At 36.6% G+C, this 22,441-nt stretch overlaps 1 protein-coding gene across 6 annotated transcripts in view; it reads right to left on the bottom strand.

The window, feature by feature from the left end:
• The window catches only part of PKIB (cAMP-dependent protein kinase inhibitor beta), a 105,891-nt gene that overhangs the window by 44,218 nt on the left and 39,232 nt on the right, over positions 1–22,441 (bottom strand). Inside the window, exon 1 of one of the 6 annotated variants that reach the window (XM_049695549.1) lies at positions 19,451–19,588. The exons of the other annotated variants lie outside the window; for them this stretch is intronic. The gene's annotated coding sequence lies outside the window, so the exon portion shown is untranslated. Of the gene's footprint in view, positions 1–19,450; positions 19,589–22,441 lie in introns of those variants that run through there. 6 annotated transcript variants of the gene reach the window in all.

Genomic DNA, 22,441 nt, shown 5'->3' on the forward strand with positions numbered 1-22,441 from the left:
AACAGGGCACTTTGCAAATACCCTCCACCACACTCTCACTGCCCTAGCTCGGCCTGCCGTTCACTCTTACTGGAGCTTTGCAACAACATCCCAAATGACTTTCTTCTATGCATTCTTGCTTCCTGCAAATCCATTCTTTACAAAGATGTCAGGTGGAATTATTTCAAAGTAAATCTGCCCATGAGCATTCTGTGCTTAACTAACCCTTCACAGGCTTCCCATCACCTACAGGATCAAGTCCAAGCCCCTTCACAGTGTACATGATGCCCTCCAGAAGTTGGCCCCAATCTACCTCTCCTTCATTTTCACCCATGCCAGATCTGGGCTAGTCCTAAAGCTCTGCAGTCACACCTTGCCTAAGCCCCCTGTGCCTTGTTTATAGTGCCCTGCTGGCTGAGGTTCTTTGCCCTCAATCCCCTCCCCATCCTCTGGTTAACACATATTCATCCACTCAGGGTTCATTTGTACGCCCCTTTCTCAGAAGGCTTCTATGCCCCCTTGGACGAGGCAGGTTCCCTCCTCTGTGCTCAAAAACACTCTGGCCTTTCTCTATTGTTGAACTTATCACCTATATTATTAATTTCTGATTAGTGCCTGCCTCTCACCTCCCACCTCACACAAGTTTTTTAAAGCCTTTTGAGGGTATAGACTGTGACTCATTCATCTTGCACATGGTAGGAGGGATGCAATAAATATCTGTTGAATGTCAAGGTTTGTGAGGTGCTTTTCAGACTCAGAGTTGCTTGAATGCATACTTATCACTGTGGAAGAATTTTAAAACCAAAGCAGACATCTTTTAACCGCGTTCCTCTACCCAGCTTCCTATATGGTTTTCACTGTTCCTCTCACTGTGTATCTGAGACCATTTCCCTTCAAATGAGTCCTATTTGTTTAGACTGAATAAAGGAACTGAGAAGAGGAATTGAAAAATAAATGAACAAATGATCTTATGGGAAGTAGTAACAAAGTTAAAATGTATAAGCTTCAAAATTTATGTAACATAATGCAAATATGCACCCCTAAAAGAGCAAGATTAAGAAAAATACTTCTGTAGTCCTAATTTTTCAAACATTTGCATACGGCTCTTGGCAATGATCTAGTAGAAACTGTAAACAGGAGTCCAGTTTAAAGTCAGTTAGATAAAACTAAACACTGTTATTTGTCTTTAAAATGCATATTTTTAAAAATCTCTATAATTTTATACTTTCTCCAGGATTAAATTTGGTTTTATTTTACAAATTTCCACCTATCTCTGCCCATTGTACTAGAACCAAAGAAAGAAAGAAATAGAAGAGTGACATAGTTATTTTTCCCTCTCCACTTCTTTGCAGCTGCAGCTTATGTTACATTCAAATATACTCATGCAATGGACTTTAAAAATAATATCCACTTGAATTTTTGATTCCTCATATACATCAAAATTCAGATTTATGGAGGATATGCTAAACACAAATACGCTAAATATTAAGAGACTGAGTCTCTACTTATCCTTTAAATTATCAATTATCAAAAACTTTACTAACAAAAGAGAAGTAATTCCTGAAAAGGTTTTAAGAACAGTGGCATGCCCTTAACAACAAGCACAACAAGTTGTTTTGAGCACACATCTCTTATTTATGAATATTTATTTTTATAAATTATAAGTATCACTCTTCTAATGACTAGTATAATTTATATGTTATATTATCATTATCATGTATGTTAAATACATTAACAGAAATGTAAAATAAGATAAGAATACTGTAAATATAACTAGGTGTTCTACTATGTTCTTCCTGAACTTCCAGATTGGATGCAGAATTTATAAGACATTGCTACTACACAAGATTTAATTCTCTCTCCATTATCTCTTGGAACTACAGTTAAATAGCAATATACATAAAACATATACTAGCTAAGAGATTCCCAAGGGGAGAAGGCCAATGGTCTCAGCAAAGGCTATTATAGGCTTTGCAAGGGGAGCAGATCTAGATATGAGTGGTTCAGCAGAAATTCATCGTATTAGAAACACATGCACACACAGGGTTGTGAATTAGCAGAGATTTTGAAAATCGGCTAGTTCAGTGATTTTCAAACTATTAAAAAAAATTTTTTTTTCCCAAATGAACTCTTTAGCAGGTGGCCAATATATAAGACAGATACAAGCTGAAGGGCTCTGGCTAATGCAGCTTCAGTCTCTACCCACTCTCTCTCCTTACTCCTCTCCTCTCCCTCCAGGAGTGCAGTTTGAAAATTACTTGACAACATTGTCATTTTAGAGATAAGGCTACCAAGCTGAAGATGGAACAAGAGAGGCCATTTTAAGACAATGTAATAGATAAAGTAGCTGAAATTATTAAACCTGGACACTTGGCTATACTCCCTTTAGATGCCCCTGCCCTGTCTTCATGAACTGGCTTCCCTGCACATTCCCTATCTGATCTCATCTGCAAATATAAATTTTTAAAGTATGATCTGGTAAGATTTAAGGTATTTTTGCTTCTAGAGTTTGGTAAAATGATGAATACTTATTTTTTTCTTTGAAATATATATTTTCTAACTTGAAAGTTTTCATGACTCAAGCAGTCAGCCATGTCAATATGCAAAAATCTGCATAAAGAAGAAGGATCCAGTGCACTTTCATACACAAGATTTCAGGGGGTCCTGCAACCTCAAAAATCAAGATAAATAATAGTTAAAGCAATAGCTTTTTAAAAATCAAAATTAGTGCAAAAGATCTATGATGAAAAACATCAAATTTTAAAATAAAGATCTTATTCTGCACTTATACAACTTGGCCTCACGTACCTCTGGACCTGGCCCTGGACCTGGTCTGGGAACTTCTTTGAAAAAATGAAGTACAAACATAAAAATGATGTCTGGTTAGTTGTATTAAGTAAATGTCTGCCTCTATAATACCTAGGATTGTAGAAGAAGGAAATGTTGTTTGGAGGGAGGAAAAGCCCAGTCAAGGTGCGCTCTGCAATATAGACCTTACACCTCAGTCTGTAGGACTCAAGATAAAGTTAAGTTGTTTGAGAACAAATAAGCATCTAGAGAACTACATGAGGTAATACTCAGTCCATGGTTGCACTGAGCTAGTTTACAATTTCAATGAGTTACTAAATACAGTTATAGCTGCTTCAAGGGGCATTATTTTCCACTTTTGTTTTTAAAGGCAAATCATAGTTCTAAAATGTGTAAAGACCTGAACATTCAAAATGTCAGTTGAACTTCATCTGATTCCTAAAAGCAAATCGATCACTTCAACTGCAAGACCCAGTTTTAAAAGGCTGTCTCCTTAAGACGCATTTAATCTCTCAAGCATTATAAAGATGAAAACAACCATCAAAAGATGAATCACTGTGACATGAGAGAGCACAGACATTCGTGAGGATGTTTTCTATCCATAGAACTCAAATGAACTAGCTTAGGAAAACAAATGACTCTATGCCTGACACAGAGTAGGCACTCAACACATATTTACTGGATAAATGAAGAATGAATGAAAGTTGAAAAAAGATTAGAAGCAGGTAAAATAGGACCAGATTATAAAGAACTTTGAAACAGAGACTTTATGCTGTAGGCTTCTAAGCTGAGGTTTAACAAGACAAAAAAAAAAAGTGGCTCTTTAAAATAAAGAATGGGGGCTTCCCTGGTGGCGCAGTGGTTGAGAGTCTGCCTGCCGATGCAGGGGACACGGGTTCGTGCCCCAGTCCGGGAAGATCCCACATGCCATGAAGCGACTAGGCCCGTGAGCCATGGCCGCTGAGCCTGCGCATCCGGCGTCTGTGCTCCGCAACGGGAGAGGCCACAACAGTGAGACGCCCGCGTACTCCAAAAAAAATAAAATAAATTAAAAAAATACATAAAATAAAATAAAGAATGGGTGAGTTGATAATAAGCAAACAGTAAATCCAGCTGCAAGTCTCTAGAAGTAATCTTGGCATTGGCAATAAAGGCCCACCAAAGGGGAAGACAGTAAAATTGGATTAAGGAAGGTGTGGCAGAGACTGCTAGTTGGGCTCCCAATAGCTCTTCTCGCCTTCCTCTCTAAGAAATAGAAAGTTTAGATGGGTACATAGCTAAGGACCACATTGCCAAGCCTCTCATGCTGCTAGATATGGCCATGCAAATGGATTTTCTCATTTAAACATGAGCTATGAGCAGAAGTGATGTATGCAGTTCTAGGTTATACTCTAAAAGAGAGGGGAGTGTGGCCCCTCCCTCTTCTCTTCCCCTTTCTGAAAACTGGACTGTATCTGTGTGGCGATATTCACCACGTGAACAAGGAAACCACTTTGGGGATGATGAAGCAACAAGATGGAAGGAGCCTGTATCCCTAACATGGTTAAGCCATTATACCACCTCAGTACCATCTACCTGGGCTGTAATAAGACAGAACTAAACCTCCATTGTGTTTAATCCACTATTATTTGGGGACTTTATTATAACTGCCAAACCGATATCTTAACTAATTCAGATGAATTAAAAAACCATTTCAAAATGGAAAAATCCATGGAATGTGGTAATAGGCTAAGGTGAACGAAGGAGGGCAATGAGCTGAAACAACTGCAAGGTTTTACGTTTAGGGAACTGGATCACAGAATCACTAACAAAATAACAGATGAGAAGAAGAGCTAGTAAGTTTAGATGCTGGCAATCTTGCCAAGGGGACAGCAGAGTAAGTAACTGGAACTATGGGCCTGGAACTCAGACAAGAGGAGAAAATTAAAAATGGAAATTTCAGCAATTTTGTATAGTATATAGAGTTGACAAGATGAGAATTGATAGAATCTCAGACTAAAAGAGATCAGAGTGTGTCAATGAATAATAGCGTGTTCTCACAGGAGACAACAGAAGAAGCAGTAATCAGAAAAGGAAAAAAAATAACATTATTATCTTAATAAAGAGAAGGGTAATGATTGAAAACATGGAATAATAGAATTAACCTTGATCTTAGATGGCAAGCAAATTTAAAAGGAATGTGATGTGGTCAAAACTTCTTAAATCTGTTTAAAGGTATCATGAAAAATTAATCATTTCTTGAAATAGAAAAGCATTAATCAGAGTTCTGAACAGGTCAGGTCTCAATCATGCTTTAGTTTCAACTTAAACCTCCAGAGTTTCAAGAGTGCAAAGAACAAACGACACATACTTATTCTCTCCTTTTATCATTCTCATAAGAGAGGAAGCAATGAGGAGAAAGGAAAAAAGGAAAATGGAAGCAGAAGTGTTTTGCGACTGCCCTTTTCCTTTCTAGGAGGCTGATGTTTACAAGTGTAGAAATGACAAAACGAAACAGAAGGCTCCTCCCCAACTTTTATTAATTTACCTTCAAAGATGTAGTGGATCTAAATTGCACATTTAAACCTTAAAGTTCATCTAAGTTTGGCAACATGAAAGTCAACTGCTACTTATATGAAGCAAGAGCTTGGGAATGCAATCTGTATCACTTACCAGATGCATTCCAATTACTGAAAGGTCACCAGTATTACAAAATATTCAGGCACTGTTGTGGTACCATGCCCTCTAACAGTCCTTCTTCCCCACTTGGCCTCGGCCATCCAACCAGAGGGTATTATTTAGGAAGGAGTCAAATCAAAGATTTCTGTTTTTTTTCATTCCACTGTCCACTTCACAATGATGAAGCTCACCATCGTAGCTTTTTCTTAAGATTATTTTTTCTCTACTTTAGCCTGAAGAATGTACATTTCAGCCACCCAAAAGACATCCGGGAAAACTCCAGGATTCTTTACCACTACATTTTCATTGCAACCAATCATACTAATTCACTTTGTATGAGAAACTGATATTCCCCTCCTCTCCTTTGATGAGATGTCTGTTAGTAATATTTTCCTCTGCTCATAGTGATTGTATTATCCATGGTCTTTAAAATGTTTTGGGGATAGTTTTGTCCTTGTTGTTTCTAGCATTATACTTGAGTTTCATAATCAGTCTTCTCAAGTTCTTAATACTGGCTTGAATTTTGGGATTCCACAGCCCCTCTTTTTGTTTCTTTTTTTTTTTTTTACATAATGACCAGACATTACTATTCATTCATCCAAGTAAATCAGAGTGGGAGGGCCTGCCCCCAAATGACCTCTCCCTTATAAATGGTTGCAAAATACCCAAACAAAGGTTGCTGTACATCACCAAATTAGCTTGCGGAAAAAATAGTTTTTTTCTTACCTTGAAGGTGGTATCAGGGAAGAGTGTATGTGTGTGTTCCACGGGTGGGGCAGGAGGGAGGATTGCCCTTCATAGGGCTTAGAATTCAATGTGGACAACTGCCTAGCCTCACTCCCATCGGTTCTGCCCAACCCCTCAGGCGTGGCTTATGTGGTTCTAAAATTCCTGGCATTTAACGCAAAATCTGAAAGCCACTCTGAGCATTCAGTAAAGCCCCTTTCTCCACCGTCTTACCATGTGTCATATAAAAACCACACCATAAAAGCACCAGACACATATTTATTCTAAACTACCCACTGTTTCATAATGTTTCTTTATAAAGCTTTAATAAAGGAAGTACCTTTTAAAAAAAAAAAAGGAAGTACCTTTTAAATTTCTCCAACAACACTAAACTTCTTAGCCTATATTACTTTCTTGCCTGTATTATAATCTTTAAACAGCAGAAAATCAACTCCTAAGCCTCACATGTGTTCCATATGACTTACGGTATTTTAATAGGTATGCCTGGGTCTAAAGAGAAAACTGTTAAGCATCACAGTTAACATGTAATTTTTATGTTAATAATAAAACAGTTAAAATTTTAAGTACTACATCCAATGTTGTGATATTCACACCAGCAGATTTAGCTCTGGTATTCAAATATTTATGCTCACAAAAGAAAGCCGATGAAAACTCATATATGAAAGTGATATACCAACTCATTGGGAGGGAAGGGAGCAAACAACTGCTGAGTGCCCGTGATTTTCCAATTACATCTTAAACATTCTCTCACGGAATCCTTAAAAAAGCCCTCAGAGGTAAACATGAATACCATTGGACACCTGAGGAATTCCAAGATTATAACAAAGCCAGTGCCAAGCAGTGTCAGGATTTGAATCCACAAAGTCAGACGAACTCAGTAATGATAGTGGTGCTTGACTAAGTCAACCCACAGGAGCAGCACAGAGTAAACACATGGGAGAGCAGAGCTGATGAACTCTACTTTAGAGTAGAGTTGGATATGCCACCTATTTTTTTTCAAAGTGGTTTTGATGAGTCATCCTATTAGCATTATATTTTAACACCAGATGCTCCATCCTCACCTTGATAAGATCAGTAACCTGTTCAAAGGAACCCAATCTGTTTTTTTAAAAAGCACAGCAATGTCCTTGAAGGCAGTTCAGGACTAGCATTAAATGTGCTGTCACCTGGCAAAACTACCGGAAAGTGATTTGACAGACTCCTAGAGTAACACAGGTGGGAGATGGGGGCGGAGTACAAAAAAAACCATAATAGATCCCCAATTTTAAAAAACTGTTTTTGAAATAGATTTGGTGCCCTCTGGGGTAAGGCAAGATGCTCTTAGGAAATGGACATAATGATCTCTTAATAGTAAACCCTTTGGACTTCAGTTTCCATATCTGCACAGATAACCTGTGGGAGCTTTACGGGCTTCTGCAATGTTACCCTTCGAGTCCGGTTGAAAGGCAGTGTCAGTGCTGAGAACACTAGACAAAGAAATTCAGACGATCATAAAAGTTTGGTCAGAGAAGGCTAAAGCTGGGAGAGATTCTAACACTAAAAACAGTATAATGCTAAGCACATGTACTCTGGAGCCAGATTGGCTCTAGAACATAACAGCTATATCTTGGGCTACTTCAGGACAACTTTTCTTATTTATAATGTGAAAATAAAACTTCTGCCTCACAGAGTGTTACAAATATTAAATGAGACAATGAGACAATGTCTGAAAAGTACTTAGAATAAATGCCCTAATAAACGATAGTCATTATTATTAGGATGTTCTTTGCACCAAAGGAGAAACTGCACTGTAGAAGGTTAATGAGTAGCACAAGATCACAGGCCATTACTTTACTGGGGGCAAAGGAGTATAAACTCAGCTTCATCTAAAACCAAATTGCCTCTAAATAACCAATGACCAACAAAGGACCAGAAAAGGTCTGTGAAGATTTCAAATTTAGATATTTTTTTCATTAATAAAATTGGTTTATAGTCAACTTTTTTTCCTCTTCCTGACCTCCATTTCCTTTCAAAACTAACTCTGTATGAATTCCTATGTGGTCTTGACCCTGTTATTTCCTGGGCCGAAGGGCTCCCTTTTTAATCTACTTTGTCCTAATATTCTCAGTCACGGCTATTTCTTTCTCCTACAGTCTAGGAAAAACACATGTAGAAAAAATGTATTAGAGAAGGCTTATTCTGAGGCATATATCTTTGCTAACTATTTAACATCCTGCAGATTTAGATGCTTCTACCTAACTAAAAAATAGATTGTTAGTTCCATATTTTAGAATAGCATTAAAAAAATCTGAAATAGCATTTTGAGATAAATTCATTCTTAAAGGGTCTTTTGAAGAGTGACTCTTGGGCACTATCTATAAGAACTATCTCTGAAGAGCAAACCGACCAAGATTTCAAACTTAGCTCATCAATAAGTAGGCTTAGGCTGAAATGCTCATTTCTGGTTTTCCTATTTACCTTTACTAAGGGATGCAGCCCAGCCTTGTTTCTCTTTGTCATTGTTGTCGACGTCACCAATTTGAGGATTTTTTTTTAAATCCAGGTACATGGGTCAACTAAAAAAAACCTTCACTTTCTTAATTCATGATCTGTCTAGAACTGGAGATACATTTATAGCAGACTAATACGTTAGGCTGTATAGAATGCACTTCATGACTGGAGCCCAACACTCAGCTGAATTTAAAAACTGCTGACATCATTAAAGTACAAAATTAGAATAAAGGAAAGTCTGAATATGCTTTTCTACAAAGATGTATTTTTCCCTAGAGTGTCGCTGACACACTAAATTCTTTACATTAAATTTGTTTTTTAGAAGATGAATTAACTTATTTAAATATGCTTCACTTTAAGACATTAAATTCAAGGCAAGAAGATTATGGACAGGACAAAAAAAAGAGACAAAACTCAACAAAGATATATTTAATGTCAAAATTACCTCCTTCCTTCCATTCCTTGAATTTGAGAATGACTACATGTCTCATACTGAGGTCAGTGACATTTACTACTAGCTGAATTTACACCTCCTATACCAGCACCTCGTTCATGTCAGGATTTATCTGGCTCAGAGAAAAATGGCAGCTGCAGTGGTGATTCACTAAAACTAATTCTTAGTGAAGCAGCTGCTGCTAAAAGCTGTGCTTCACACATCAATCATTCGCTGATTGTCACAGCTAGTTCAGGCACATCATCTGCTTAGTCTACTGATTGTGTGGTTGTTGATATTTGCATCGCATTGCAGTATTACTGGTGTCATATCATGCTGCACTAGTTGAAATAACATCATCTTGTGGACCTTCAAAAATGAGAAAATCCACATAATCATGAAAATACAACCATTTTGTGAAGGAGCTGATGAAAAGAGCAATCATTCTAAATGCTAAGAGACTAGCTTATTTTCAGTAGTGTGATTCTATCCACCTCTCATTGCTCTGAGGGACTGACCTCAGTCAGTCACACTCCAGCAGTATTATAAGTACCAGATTTGGTGTTATGGGTTGAATTTTGACCCTCAAAAAGAAATGTTGAAGTCCAAACCCCAGTACCTATGACTGTGATCTTACTTGTAGATGTAACCAAGTTAAAATGAGGTCACACTATTGCAGGGTAGGCCTTTAATCCAATATAACTGGTGTCCTTATAAAAAGAGGGGGAAAACGGAAAGGGAGGTGGGCGGAGGGATAAATTGGGAGGCTGGGATTAACATGTACACACTACTACATATAAAATAGATAACCAACAAGGACCTGCTGTATAGTGCAGAGAACTCTACTCATTACTCTGTAATAATCTATATTGGAAAAGAATCTGAAAAAGAATATATATATATATATATCTGAATCACTGTGCTATACACCTGAAACTTATGCAATATTGTAAATAAATCAATGATACTTCAATAAAATTTTTTTTAAAAGAGGGGGGGAAAATGTGAAGACACAGAGACACAAGAAGAACATCATGTGAAGATGGAGGCAGAGACTGGAGTGATATATCTACAAGCCTAGGAATACCTGTGGCTGCCAGAAGGGACCATGAAGGATCCTCCCCTAGAGGCTTTGGAGAGTGCGTAGTCCTGTCAACACTGTGAAATAATACATTTCTGTTGTTTTAAGTACCAGTTTGTGGTACCCTGTTACAGCATCCCTTTTGGGGCATCCATCTGGGATGGTGAAAGAATATCAGCAGCTCCTAGAGGGCACGGGTATAAAGTGTGTTGACTTAGGGAACCATAGTGACTTAATAAACTCTCCTTTCAAGCCACATTTACTCAGACTTTACTCAAATCAAAGCACCCCTAAGGGCGTAGATAACTGAGGATAAACAAAATCAGGATCAGACTAACAGGTCCTAGATTAACAAATACGTAAAATTGGCTTGATGAACCAAATATCCCTTAACAACTTGCATGTCTAGTGCTTCCTGATATCTCATGACCTGCCGGTATTAACAGATATCAAGCTGTCACCATATTTACTCATGCCTAGAAGTTCCAACACACTCAAAAGAACAAACAGGTGTATTAGAATCACTACATTACCTATTTCCATAAAGTTTTTCAAAGCCAAGGAAGTGCAACAGAAATGGTACAATCAGAATAAGGGAAATAAGAAATATGCTTAAGAGATTAAGCCATTAAACTAAACCTTCATAATCTTGCGTAAGCTTTTATCTTGGAAGGTGGTAAAACACAGCAGCTAGACTCAGACACCCTTGAGTCGTGCTAGCTCCACTATTAACTAGCTTTATATCTGTAAGCAAGTTATATACCATCTCTAAACTTCAATTCAATCATTAACAAATGAGACTAATAATGCTACCAACTTTATAAAGAAATCATTTGGTAATTATCAGCAACTCTTCTTATTAGTAATCTCAATGTTAGCTAAAATTGCTACTTTACTTATGGAAGAGATATTCCTCCAGGCCTCTGCTTTCTGTTTCTAAACCAGAAAGAAATAAAGCCAGCTACCAAATGGGTCGACTCCAAAAAGTACCCATAGTGCCATAGTCTCTCTTGGACTATATGCAACTGGACAGAAAGATTAAATCCTTTACAAATTTTGTTGGTAAGAATTGTTCTAAAATGTTCTAATCCATTTCTCCTGTTTGGTAAATAGAAGATACTGGACATGACAGTATCTTTTTTAATCTTTCAGCCTCCTGCAGTTTTTGATGGTCATTATTCAGAGTAGCAAATATTATTAGGATATGTTAAAAATAATCCTTTAATAAGTGTATCAAAATAGCCTCTTACAATGTACAGAGCATGCTCATAGTACTGAATCAATCCCCTTATGACATCTTATTCTTTTGCTTCATTTTGTTTCACCTTCCATATGTGGAATTTCAGATACCTAAAAGGCCAGCCATCATGCCCTAAGTCTTTTCTTCTCAAACCAAAATAAATATATGCAATACATAATTTGCTATTTTCAAAACCTCTTCCAGGGCTTCCCTGGTGGCGCAGTGGTTGAGAGTCCGCCTGCCAATGCAGGGGACATGGGTTCGTGCCCCAGTCTGGGAAGATTCCACATGCCGCGGAGTGGCTGGGCCCGTGAGCCATGGCCGCTGAGCCTGTGCATCTGGAGCCTGTGCTCTGCAACGGGAGAGGCCACAACAGTGAGAGGCCCGCGTAACACACACACACACACACACACACACACACACACACACACACACAAAACCTCTTCCAAACTGTTGTTGAGAAGTTAAATTTTTTAACCTAAATATATTTACTTCTAAGGCTTACAAATTTCACATTGTTGATTATAGTTCATCAATCTGGTCTGAGATAAATATCAATTCTACTAAATGCTGCCCTCCCCAGTCTTGTGTAATCCACAAAGGTGAAAAAATGCCTTCTAATATTAAGCAGAGTTCTGCCAAGAACAGAGCTATGGAGAATGTCACTAGAGATGTTCCTTCACCTTGAAATGGGTCCATTCAAGAAAGGAAGATAGAGTTTATAGATAGAGTTTGGATCTAATATGGTTAAGATGGCAATACTCCCCAAATGGATCTACAGATTCAAGCACAAGCCCCATCAAAATCCCAGCTTGCTTTCTTTCAGAATTTGAAAATTGATTCTAAAATCCAACTGGAATGTAAAAAACATAAAATAGCCAAACAACCTTTAAAAAGAACAAAGTTGGAGGAGTCACACATCTTGTTTTAAAACTTACTACAAAGCTATTGTAATCAAGATAATATGATACTGACATAAAGATAGACAAGTAGATTAAGGCAATAGAATTGAGACTCTAGGGAAAAGAGCATAGATTACGGTCAACTGATTTTCAGCAAAAGTGCCAAGATAATTCAATGGGGGAAAGAATAGTCTTTTCAACAAATGGTGTCGGGACAACTGGATATCAGATGCAAAAGAATGAAGTTGGACCCATACCTCATACCACACACAAGAATTAACTGAAAACGGACCACAAATCTAAATGTAAGATCTAAAACTATAAAACTTTTAAAAGAAAAATAAGAGTAAAGCTTCGTGACCTTGGTTTAGGCAACAGTTTCTTAGATATGACACCAAACGCACAAATGACAAAAAATATAAATTAAACTTCACCCAAATTAAAAACTTTTGTGCATTAAAAGACACCATCAAAAAGTGAAAAGTTACCCACAGAAGTGGAGAAACTATTTGCCAATCACTTATCTGATAAGTGACTTGTATCTAGAGTATATAAATAAGAATTATTACAACTAAATTAATAAAAAATAACCCAATTTAGAAAATGGGCAATGGATATTAGGAGACATTTCTCCAAAGAAGCTATTCAAATGGCCAATAAGGACATGAAAAGATGTGCAACATCATTAGCCATTAAAAGATGCAAATTAAAACCACAATGAAATACCACTTCACACCCACCAGGATGGCTATAATAAAAAAGATGGTCAATGACAAGTGTTGACAAGGATGTGGAGAAACTGAAAGCCTCCTTCAATGCTGGTTAGAATATAAAATGGTGCAGCTTCATTGGAAATAGCTTTCCAATTCTTCAAATTGTTAAACAGAGTTACTATATGACCCAGCTATTTTACTCCTAGGTTTATACCAATGACTAATGAAAGCATATATCCACATAAAAACTTTCATGGGAATAACATTTAATATTGCTTCATAGCAATGTCCTTCATAATAGCCAAAAAGAGGAAACAACCCAAATGATCATCAATTGATGAGTGTATAAACAAAGTGTAGTTTATCCTTACAACATAGTATTATTTGGCAATAAAGGAATGAAGTACTAAATCACTGATGATGCTTGGTAACATTACACTGTATGAAAGAAAACACATGTATGGTTCTATTTACATAGAATGTCCAATACATACAAATTTATAGAGACTAAGTAGATTTGTGGTTTCCTAGAGCTGGAGGGGGAGTGGTTTTCAGTGAATTGAGGAGTCACAGCTAAAGGTTTTCAGGTTTCTCTTGTAGTTATGAAAATGATCTAAAGGTGACTGTGGCGACTGTGAATTAACATACTAGAAATCATTGAATTGTATACTTTAAATGGAAGACTTTTGTGGTATGTGAATTATACGTCAATAAAGATTTGTTTAAAGTAAATTTACCGCAAAACATTCTCAGAGGATGTTAATGTTCAGTGTCAATATCTGAAAGGGGATTAATGTACAGTATGCCAATCATGTTTATCCATAGAGCCATTTATTCCTAAAAGCATTTTGAAAAACACATTGATTATAGATCCCAACTTGAGCTTGTTTTCTTTTTTCTAAACACAGAATGTAGGATTAGGATGCCAGTTTGTTACATTTTACTTATCTTGTATATGTTCTATCTTTTGATTATTCTTCTAAAATAGTGAGAAATGTCTAAGTATGAATAGTCAATCTGCAAATATAAATGTTTTGTATATAGAAAGGTTTAGTAAATGGTTTTTTTAGATGAATGGTAATAATATTGAATGCGGGAATATGTCAATCACTGAGATTTTCTCTTTTATTTATAATTCAGTTCCAAATCTGTTTTCCTGAAGAAGTCACAAGTTTCCATATGAAAGCATGTTCTCTTTGGTCACTTAATAACTAACATACACAATCATCCTTTAGACTATAAAACGGCATGGGGAGGGTGTTGCCTCGTCTTATTCTGATCAAGAATATCTGCTTAGTGGAACAGGAACTTTCTAGTGTAAGTAACCATGTGCTTATTTAATTCCAAGATATTCATGTCTTTTATGCTTTCCAGTGATTAGCATTCTAAACATAGAGTAAGCTCTTTTGGCCATGAAGTCTAAGCAAGGAGGATGCTACTGTGTCTACAGTTCAGTTTGTAAGAGAACAGCAGAATACAGAGCTACAGAATGCTAGAGTTGGCAGGAGCCTTAGAGAAGAATATATGTAACTCTTTAATCTCAGTCCTCTAATTTCAGAACTGAGGCCCTATATACTGAGGTCCTGAATAAGTTGCCAAGATGAAGAATAGAGAAAGAATTAGAACCCAGGTCTTCTGAATCCTCCCCAGTGTTTTAGTTTTACATCATCTTGTCTTTCAATGCATAACGCAACATGGGTTTCTTTGCTCTTGACTATGTTGTCAACAACAATGAAAAATGCACACAAGTATGATAAACCCACCGTGTTTTAAGGGGCTTTCTTATGCATGCCAGAATCCTACAGGTTCTGCTGTGTTCAGAAAACAACCGCTAATGATTCAGTGCTTAGCCTTCTCATTCACCCAGAAACGTGTTTGACATTTGTAAAGGCAAACTAAAGTAGATAATTCATTTTCATGCTCTTTCAGGACATTTTAATATCATGCAGCTCAGGATAAATGTTTTCACTTTTTATTTTCTTTTGTGCAGGTCTTTCTATTGTTGACTGTCATTCTCTATGTCTCTTTTTATACAAGGTTCTTGGTTCTTGTTTTTTTACTGTTTTCCTTTGTGTCCTCTAAAGATAGCACGAGCACAATTCTCTCAGCTAATAGATTTTCAAATTACTTCATTTCTGCATTTACAAATTCCCCTCTTGCTACTTCATTAAGTCAATGCTATTCAGAGACAACATAACCCCAAAAAAGTTTGAGACTGAAAGTTTACCAAATTACAATTTTAAATGCTAGTTAAGAATATATCTCCTTTCAAACAGTGAAATTCTTGCCATGAGCCTTAAGGGTGACAGAATAGTATTCTCCTTTACTAAGTTAAAACTTACTCAGTGATTGTGTGGAAAAAATAAATCAAGTATCTATAAATAAATCACATAACAGCAAAATGGTCTTGCATAATGATTTCACACTTAGTTTGACTTATCAATAGATTCATCATTCACAATGTTTTTTAAAAGCATAATTAAATTTTGCATCATCTCTGAGGGAAAAAGCATGGTAAGGGCTGAATATCCCCGAGGCCAACAATTTTGAAACTATGTACTAACTCTATATCTAGAAAATTTTAAATACATTCAAGTATATTTTATGTATGTATATAAAGACTTATTAATTTTATTATGTAAATTAATAGAGTAAATAAAATTCTAATGAGAAGTAGAGATCTTCAAACTTTTCAAGAAAACAAATTATTTTAAAGTATTCAGAAGCATCCATTTTCGTGTAAATGATATGAAAATAAAAACATCTTTATTCACTTAAAAAGTCCATATGATTTCTATTTGGTAAAGTCTAGTTTTTGTTCCTTATAAAAAAATTGCTTTGATTAAAAATATTAAATAATTCAAGCCTACTGTTTAATATTATAAAATGTTAGTTCCATTAGGCTATGATTCTGTTGTATATAACACTATATCCCCAGTGTCTAGAAGAATGCCTGGCAAATAGTAAGTAGGTGCTTAATAAGGATTTGTCAAATGAATGCTAAATAAATGAATAGCTGTCACTGTTAATATAAAATCTAACATTACCAAGTGCTTCAAATGTGCCAGGAACTATGCTAAACTCTCTATTTTCTTGCTTTTTATTCTCAAACAGCCCTACCAGAGAAGACCACTATCATCTCCATTTTATAGATGAGACTAAGTTCAGAGAGGCTAAGTTAATACCCAAGGTTAAGGTTGCCCATTTAGAAAGTTTAGGGATTTAAACACAGTTCTCCCTAACTATAGAGCCTGAGCTTAATTTTTATTCTATAGTAACAACAACAATACTAGCAATGAGATAATAATAATAATAATACTGTTGAGCCATTCCTGTGTACCATGATTTTAAGCCTTCACATATGTTAACTCATCTAATCCTCACAACAATCTTATAAATCAGATACAACTATCCCCAATTTACAGATGAGCACACAGAATATGTTTTTCTGGTTTCCCCTCAATTATTTCCAATTATTAGGCTTGTTTTTATTATGGCCCTTTTTGAGTAATAAGCCAAAGAAGAAAGATAGTTATGGTCTTCCCCAAAAACTTTGTCTTAAGTCCTGCTTTTGGTGGGACCCTGGACAAGGCATAAACATATAATAAAAATATCTTCTACTGAGAAACTGAAATACTCTAGGCAAATAACATGTACTATTATCAGAGTCCTCCTGAGATTCTCAAGATAGGTATGATTATCCTCATTGAGAAAACAGGCTGGGAGAGACTACCCAAGCCACAGGCTTGGTTAGTGCCAGGGTCAAGATTCAAACTCAGGTTTGAGTCCAATCCAAACACACTATCCAATTATTACTGGTACTTCTCGTTTTCTGGGGATAAAGATTTTCCTAGAGCTTTGACAACGAGAACTAACCCATTCTTGAACTCTCCCAAAAAGCAGCCTCTTCTCTACAAGCCTTACCACTGTGACTTCAATGACACATCAAAGCGATAAAGACAGAAGGGGCATATATCACTGGGATTCTTTTCAATAGAGAACCCAGAATACTTCCTGGATAACAAAACCATTAATGGTTACCTACGTTGTTTTCACTCCTTCTCATGGAATATAAACTCTTCCATTTGCCTTTAGTAATGTTAATGCCTTATAGTTTTACATTTTTCATGTTTTATCACATCCAAAGTCGACCAAATCCATTCCTAGGAATATCTCACTATTTCTCACAACTTCTCTGAGATCACAATACATCTTTGTCTGCTTTGTGATGCAGTACAGAGGCAAAGGCACAATTAAAACAAATGCTGAGAACTTCCCTATTGAAAAGATCCTATTTCCTCCACGTTTTGCCTTCAGCGAACCCTGGTTCAGATTTAAGGTAAGAAGATGTAGCAGCCAGTGCTGGTCCAGAGTCAGATATGCTCTTGACAAGAACACGAAGCTCTCCCCTGGCCTTAATTTAGGAAGAGTTCTGCACAGAAAGGGTCCTTAGTAGAACTAAGGAAAAGTCAAGCTTGAATTCCAACCTTGTTAAACTTCTACAGTGATGTGCAAATTACATCATAATGAGAGCAATAATTGCTAGCTTGAAAAAAAGGAAAAATGAGTGTATAAATGAATGAAGGCAATTAGTGAGAAGTTCAAAGTCAGACAACCGGTTTTATTGCACTTGAAGGGATTTAAGTCATAATCTTAAATCACTAGGCAACCTAAGCCAATACATTTCCTACTCTATTTCAGAGTAATATGTAACTAAAACTTCTATATATCATTACTTTTCTGAATGTTAATTCGAATCTGACATAATTTAATAAGGACCATTCAATTATCATAATTATATAGTAACTAATTCAGTGCCCATATGTGCAGGTGTTGTCAAGGCATAATATAAATGACTTCACCCAAACCACTTCTGCAAATATAAGTTATATTTAGTATTTCCTACTAATTATTCCAGAACTAGGACAAAACCAACCTATTCCAAAAACATTTAGACCTGCAAAAGATTAAAAGTACATAATATTCCTAATTATTCCTAATTAACAAACCAAGGTTCCAGGCAGATTTTTCTTTGAAATTTGCATGAAAGATTAGTAAATATAATTCTAATGTATATCTTAGTCAACATGATGTAAAGAACTTAATTCGGAGATTCAGGACAATAGCAGACATTTAGAATTCGCGAGTATTTCTTTAAGGTTAGCATACACACCACCACATATTCGATATTTGACAAAGCCCTTATCTTTAGTTATGTTCCTTAATTGCTCTAGCAAGAGCTGCATTGTTCATAGTAAAGCGGGGCTGAGAGAACTTTTACTGACTGTATGAGTACATTGAGATGTGGCTGAAAGCCAGTGTTTAAGTTGAATTACTCCCTAATCTTTCAAAGCTAAGAAACACACAGCTGAAAAAGAGCTCAGTAAATATCAATAGAATTCACTGGAAACATCAATGTAAGGAAGATCCCAAGCAGCTCTTCATTAACAACGATGAAAAAGGAAGCAGCATGCAGATGTCTCCAAAACCAGAGACAAGCCAAACTGCTCTATAATCATTCACTCATAAATTCTCCTCATTACCAAGTCTACATATTACTCTCAAGACTAAAGCTAAATTAACCCCCAAATATCATTTTAAATCAGTAGTAGGTATCAATAAAAAGCAATTAATAAAACTAACATAAATCATGATACTAAATTAGGATGAATAGCTGCATTTTTGGTGTAAGCAATCACCAACATCTATTGCAAGCCGCCTGAACAACCACTCTGAAAATAACACGGACATTTCTGAGCATTTTGGTTATGTTCATGAGAGATCCAAATAAATAGCCAAGAGCAGCAATTTATTTTATTTTATTTTTAATAGTTTGCATCTGCTAAACTCAAACTCCCGATCCCTCCCTCCACCCTCCCCCTTGGCAACCACAGTCTGTTCTCTACATTTGTGAGTCTGTTTCTGTTTTGTAGATAAGTTCATTTGTGTCATAGTTTAGATTCCACATATAAGTGATATCATATGGTATTTGTCTTTCTCTTTCTGACTCAAGTTCTACTGAATAAAGGTTAAAGCCAAAAGCAAGCAATTGAAAGTTTTGATCGTAATTCATTTAACAGTTATGTATTGAGCAACTAGAAGCTAGTAGAGGGTAACCTACACAAGAAAGACAAGATGCTAAAAACAAAGGAGATTACAGAACATGTAAATAATCAAACCCATAATTTACAGTTTTGATGAGGGTTATGAAGGGGGAAAATAGGTTGTTAGAGAATAATTAGAATTCAGGACAATCTTAATTAGACGGAGAGATAGCCTCTCTGAGGAGATGAACCAGATGGAGCTGTACGTGGCAAATATACCAAGTGAGCCGTGGAGCAAATATAAGGATTACTGGTGACCTTGCCTTCATGGATACAGTGATTTACTTTCACCTACCTGCCAGTTCTGCCTCTACACCCTCAGTACCACACCTACAATTCAGGAATGGCCTTGTCTCCCATCTCTTCTACTCCCAGGAGTCCCAACTCCTCCTTCAACCTCTTTGCCCCTTCAGCTCCCCCAGCTGGGCTTCACGCTGGCTGACTGCATGTGTAAAGCTGTAACTCCGTGGTCCTGCTGCTGCACTATGATGTCAGAGTCAGAGACGTGAGAACCAGCCAGGTGACACACAGAGACAAATCTCAGCACAGATAAATCAGTTTGACTAAAAAGCTTTTCCTGATGTTATAGGAGCTAGTCCTTACCACAATTGTTAGGCAAAATCTATTTTTCTCAAATTCAAGTACTGTATTTAAAATCTATTTAAGTAAACAAAATTTTTATTTAATTCCCTATGAACTGATTCTTTCCAATTATTTATGCTTAAAGTCTTAGTGTTCAGCTTACCTAAAACAAAAATGAGATTTATGCTATTGTTACTATTCTTTAAAAGAGTATTTAAAGTTGTCTACAACATGTCTACAACACAATATTCTTTTATGTAAAAGATTTACCAGATCTGTTATTTAATGGAGATAAACATTACCCTAGTCAGACTCTGCTGGCATACGTAATAGCTCAATGACCAACTGTTTTTCGTTACAAGCATTTGCATAGGCTAAACCAGAATATTCCTAGTTAGAAAGAAAAAAAAAAATCTCTCCTAAGAATATTGTACATCCAGGCAAACAAAACTCATAATAACATGAAAATGAATTACTAACACGGTAGAAAAAAATGCTATATTATAATAATACTATTGTCATTGGGCTCAAATTTTGCAATTTCAAGCACCTTCTTAAGTAAATTTCAAAGCCCTACAGCTGGACAGAACATAAATAATTCTTTCTTTTTCAGTGTTTTAAAGACAGAAGAATAAAATGTAAAATGACTGTTTTCCTATGAATTTCTTTTTTTTGCGGTACGCGGGCCTCTCACTGTTGTGGCCTCTCCTGTTGCGGAGCACAGGCTCCGGATGCGCAGGCCCAGCGGCCAGGGCCCAGCCGCTCCGCGGCATGTGGGATCTTCTCGGACCGGGGCACGAACCCGTGTCCCCTGCATTGGCAGGCGGACTCTCAACCACTGCGCCACCAGGGAAGCCCTGAACTTCTTTATATAAGCTATCTAAGTTGCTTTTTTAAAATTAAGTTACTTTTGTTAATACTATTAAGTGTATTCTCTCTAGCCATCTACATTTCTTTCCATAATATTCATCACAATTAGTAGCTATATATTTGTATGTTTATTTATGTCCATCTTCTCTACTAGACTGTTACCTCCATGAAGGCAGATACCATTTCTATTTTTGTTTCATATCCTCAGGCCCTACTAGGCCCTCAATATATTTTTACTGAATGAATGAATACTCATGATGATAAACAGACTATATATATGGTACTTAAGTATAAGAATTAAAAATCCCTGGATAGAAGCTGAAATGTAGGAAGGAAAACATGAAGGCCAAAAATAATTTAAATGTTTAACTATATTAGCAGTATAATCAAAAAGGTGAACTGAGCCAAGCCATAGTTTTCTTGTACATGATACCAATGAATCCAAAGTGTTTAGAAGATATCAAAATTTCCCTTCCCAAAACTAGCATTGTGAGAGGGTATGGAATTAAAAAGAAATAAAAAGATAGTATAATATATTCCAACAGGTTATAAGTAAATCAATACAGAAAAATGTAACAAGGACTAGGAACAAGGCTTACATCTGACTTTAGAGTTTGAGGCTAGACTACCAAAATGTCGGTTACATTCTTGAAATCTACAATTGCACAATAATGCCAATTGGTATTTATGCTTCTCCTTAGCCTTGGTTCAAAACCCTGAACATAGCAGACTTTCAAGAAAAGCCTATTAATACAAACAATATACTAGAGGTAAATGGTAACTAGCATGGGTTTGCCCTTAGAATGTAAATTATGGAGCCACAGATGAAGTACTGGAGGAAATGGCAGGAATGAGAACTCTCATCTCCACCCTAAGTGCTATTTTTGTACATAATTCTATGTTCAGGAAGTCAGGGGTGGGGAAAAGCAAGGAAAATACATTTTAAGTGCCTACCCTGTACTACGCAGTTTTCCTACACATGATCTTATTCCAACATAATGCTCTGAATTATCTGCACTTTCTTTATGAGGAAACCAAGGTTTAGAAAATGCTACTAACCTCTTAAGGTAGTAAGAACCCAAACCCTGGTCTAACTGACTCCAAAGCTCAACTTCTTTATACTACATCACACTGCTGGAGCAGAATATTTGACGAGAGCTTGAGAAAGACTGGAGAGGAGACAGATGGAATTAACTTGGCCTCAAGCCCTAAGATTATCTGGTCTAAAATCAGAGGTGATGAGAAAACCATAATTCAAAAAGAGTCATGTACCACAATGTTCACTGCATCTCTATTTACAATAACCAGGACATGGAAGCAACCTAAGTGTCCATCGACAGATGAATGGATAAAGAAGATGTGGTACATATATACAATGGAATATAACTCAGCCATAAAAAGAAACGAAATTGAGTTATCTGTAATGAGGTGGATGGACCTAGAGTCTGTCATACAGAGTGAAGTAAGTCAGAAAAAGAAAAACAAATAACGTATGCTAACACATAAATATGGAATCTAAAAAAAAAAAAAATGGTTCTGACAAACATAGGGGCAGGACAGGAATAAAGACGCAGACGTAGAGAATGGACTTGAGGACACGGGAAGGGTAAGCTGGGACGAAGTGAGACTGTGGCATGGACATATATACACTACCAAATGTAAAACAGATAGCTAGTGGGAAGCAGCAGCATAGCACAGGGAGATCAGCTTGGTGCTCTGTGACCACGTAGAGGGGTGGGATAGAGAGGGTGGGAAGGAGACACAAGAAGGAGGGGATATGGGGATATATGTATAGCTGATTCACTCTGTTATACAGCAGAAACTAACACAACAT

Source organism: Orcinus orca, chromosome 12 (genome assembly GCF_937001465.1).
Source record: "Orcinus orca chromosome 12, mOrcOrc1.1, whole genome shotgun sequence".
NCBI lineage: Eukaryota > Metazoa > Chordata > Mammalia > Artiodactyla > Delphinidae > Orcinus > Orcinus orca.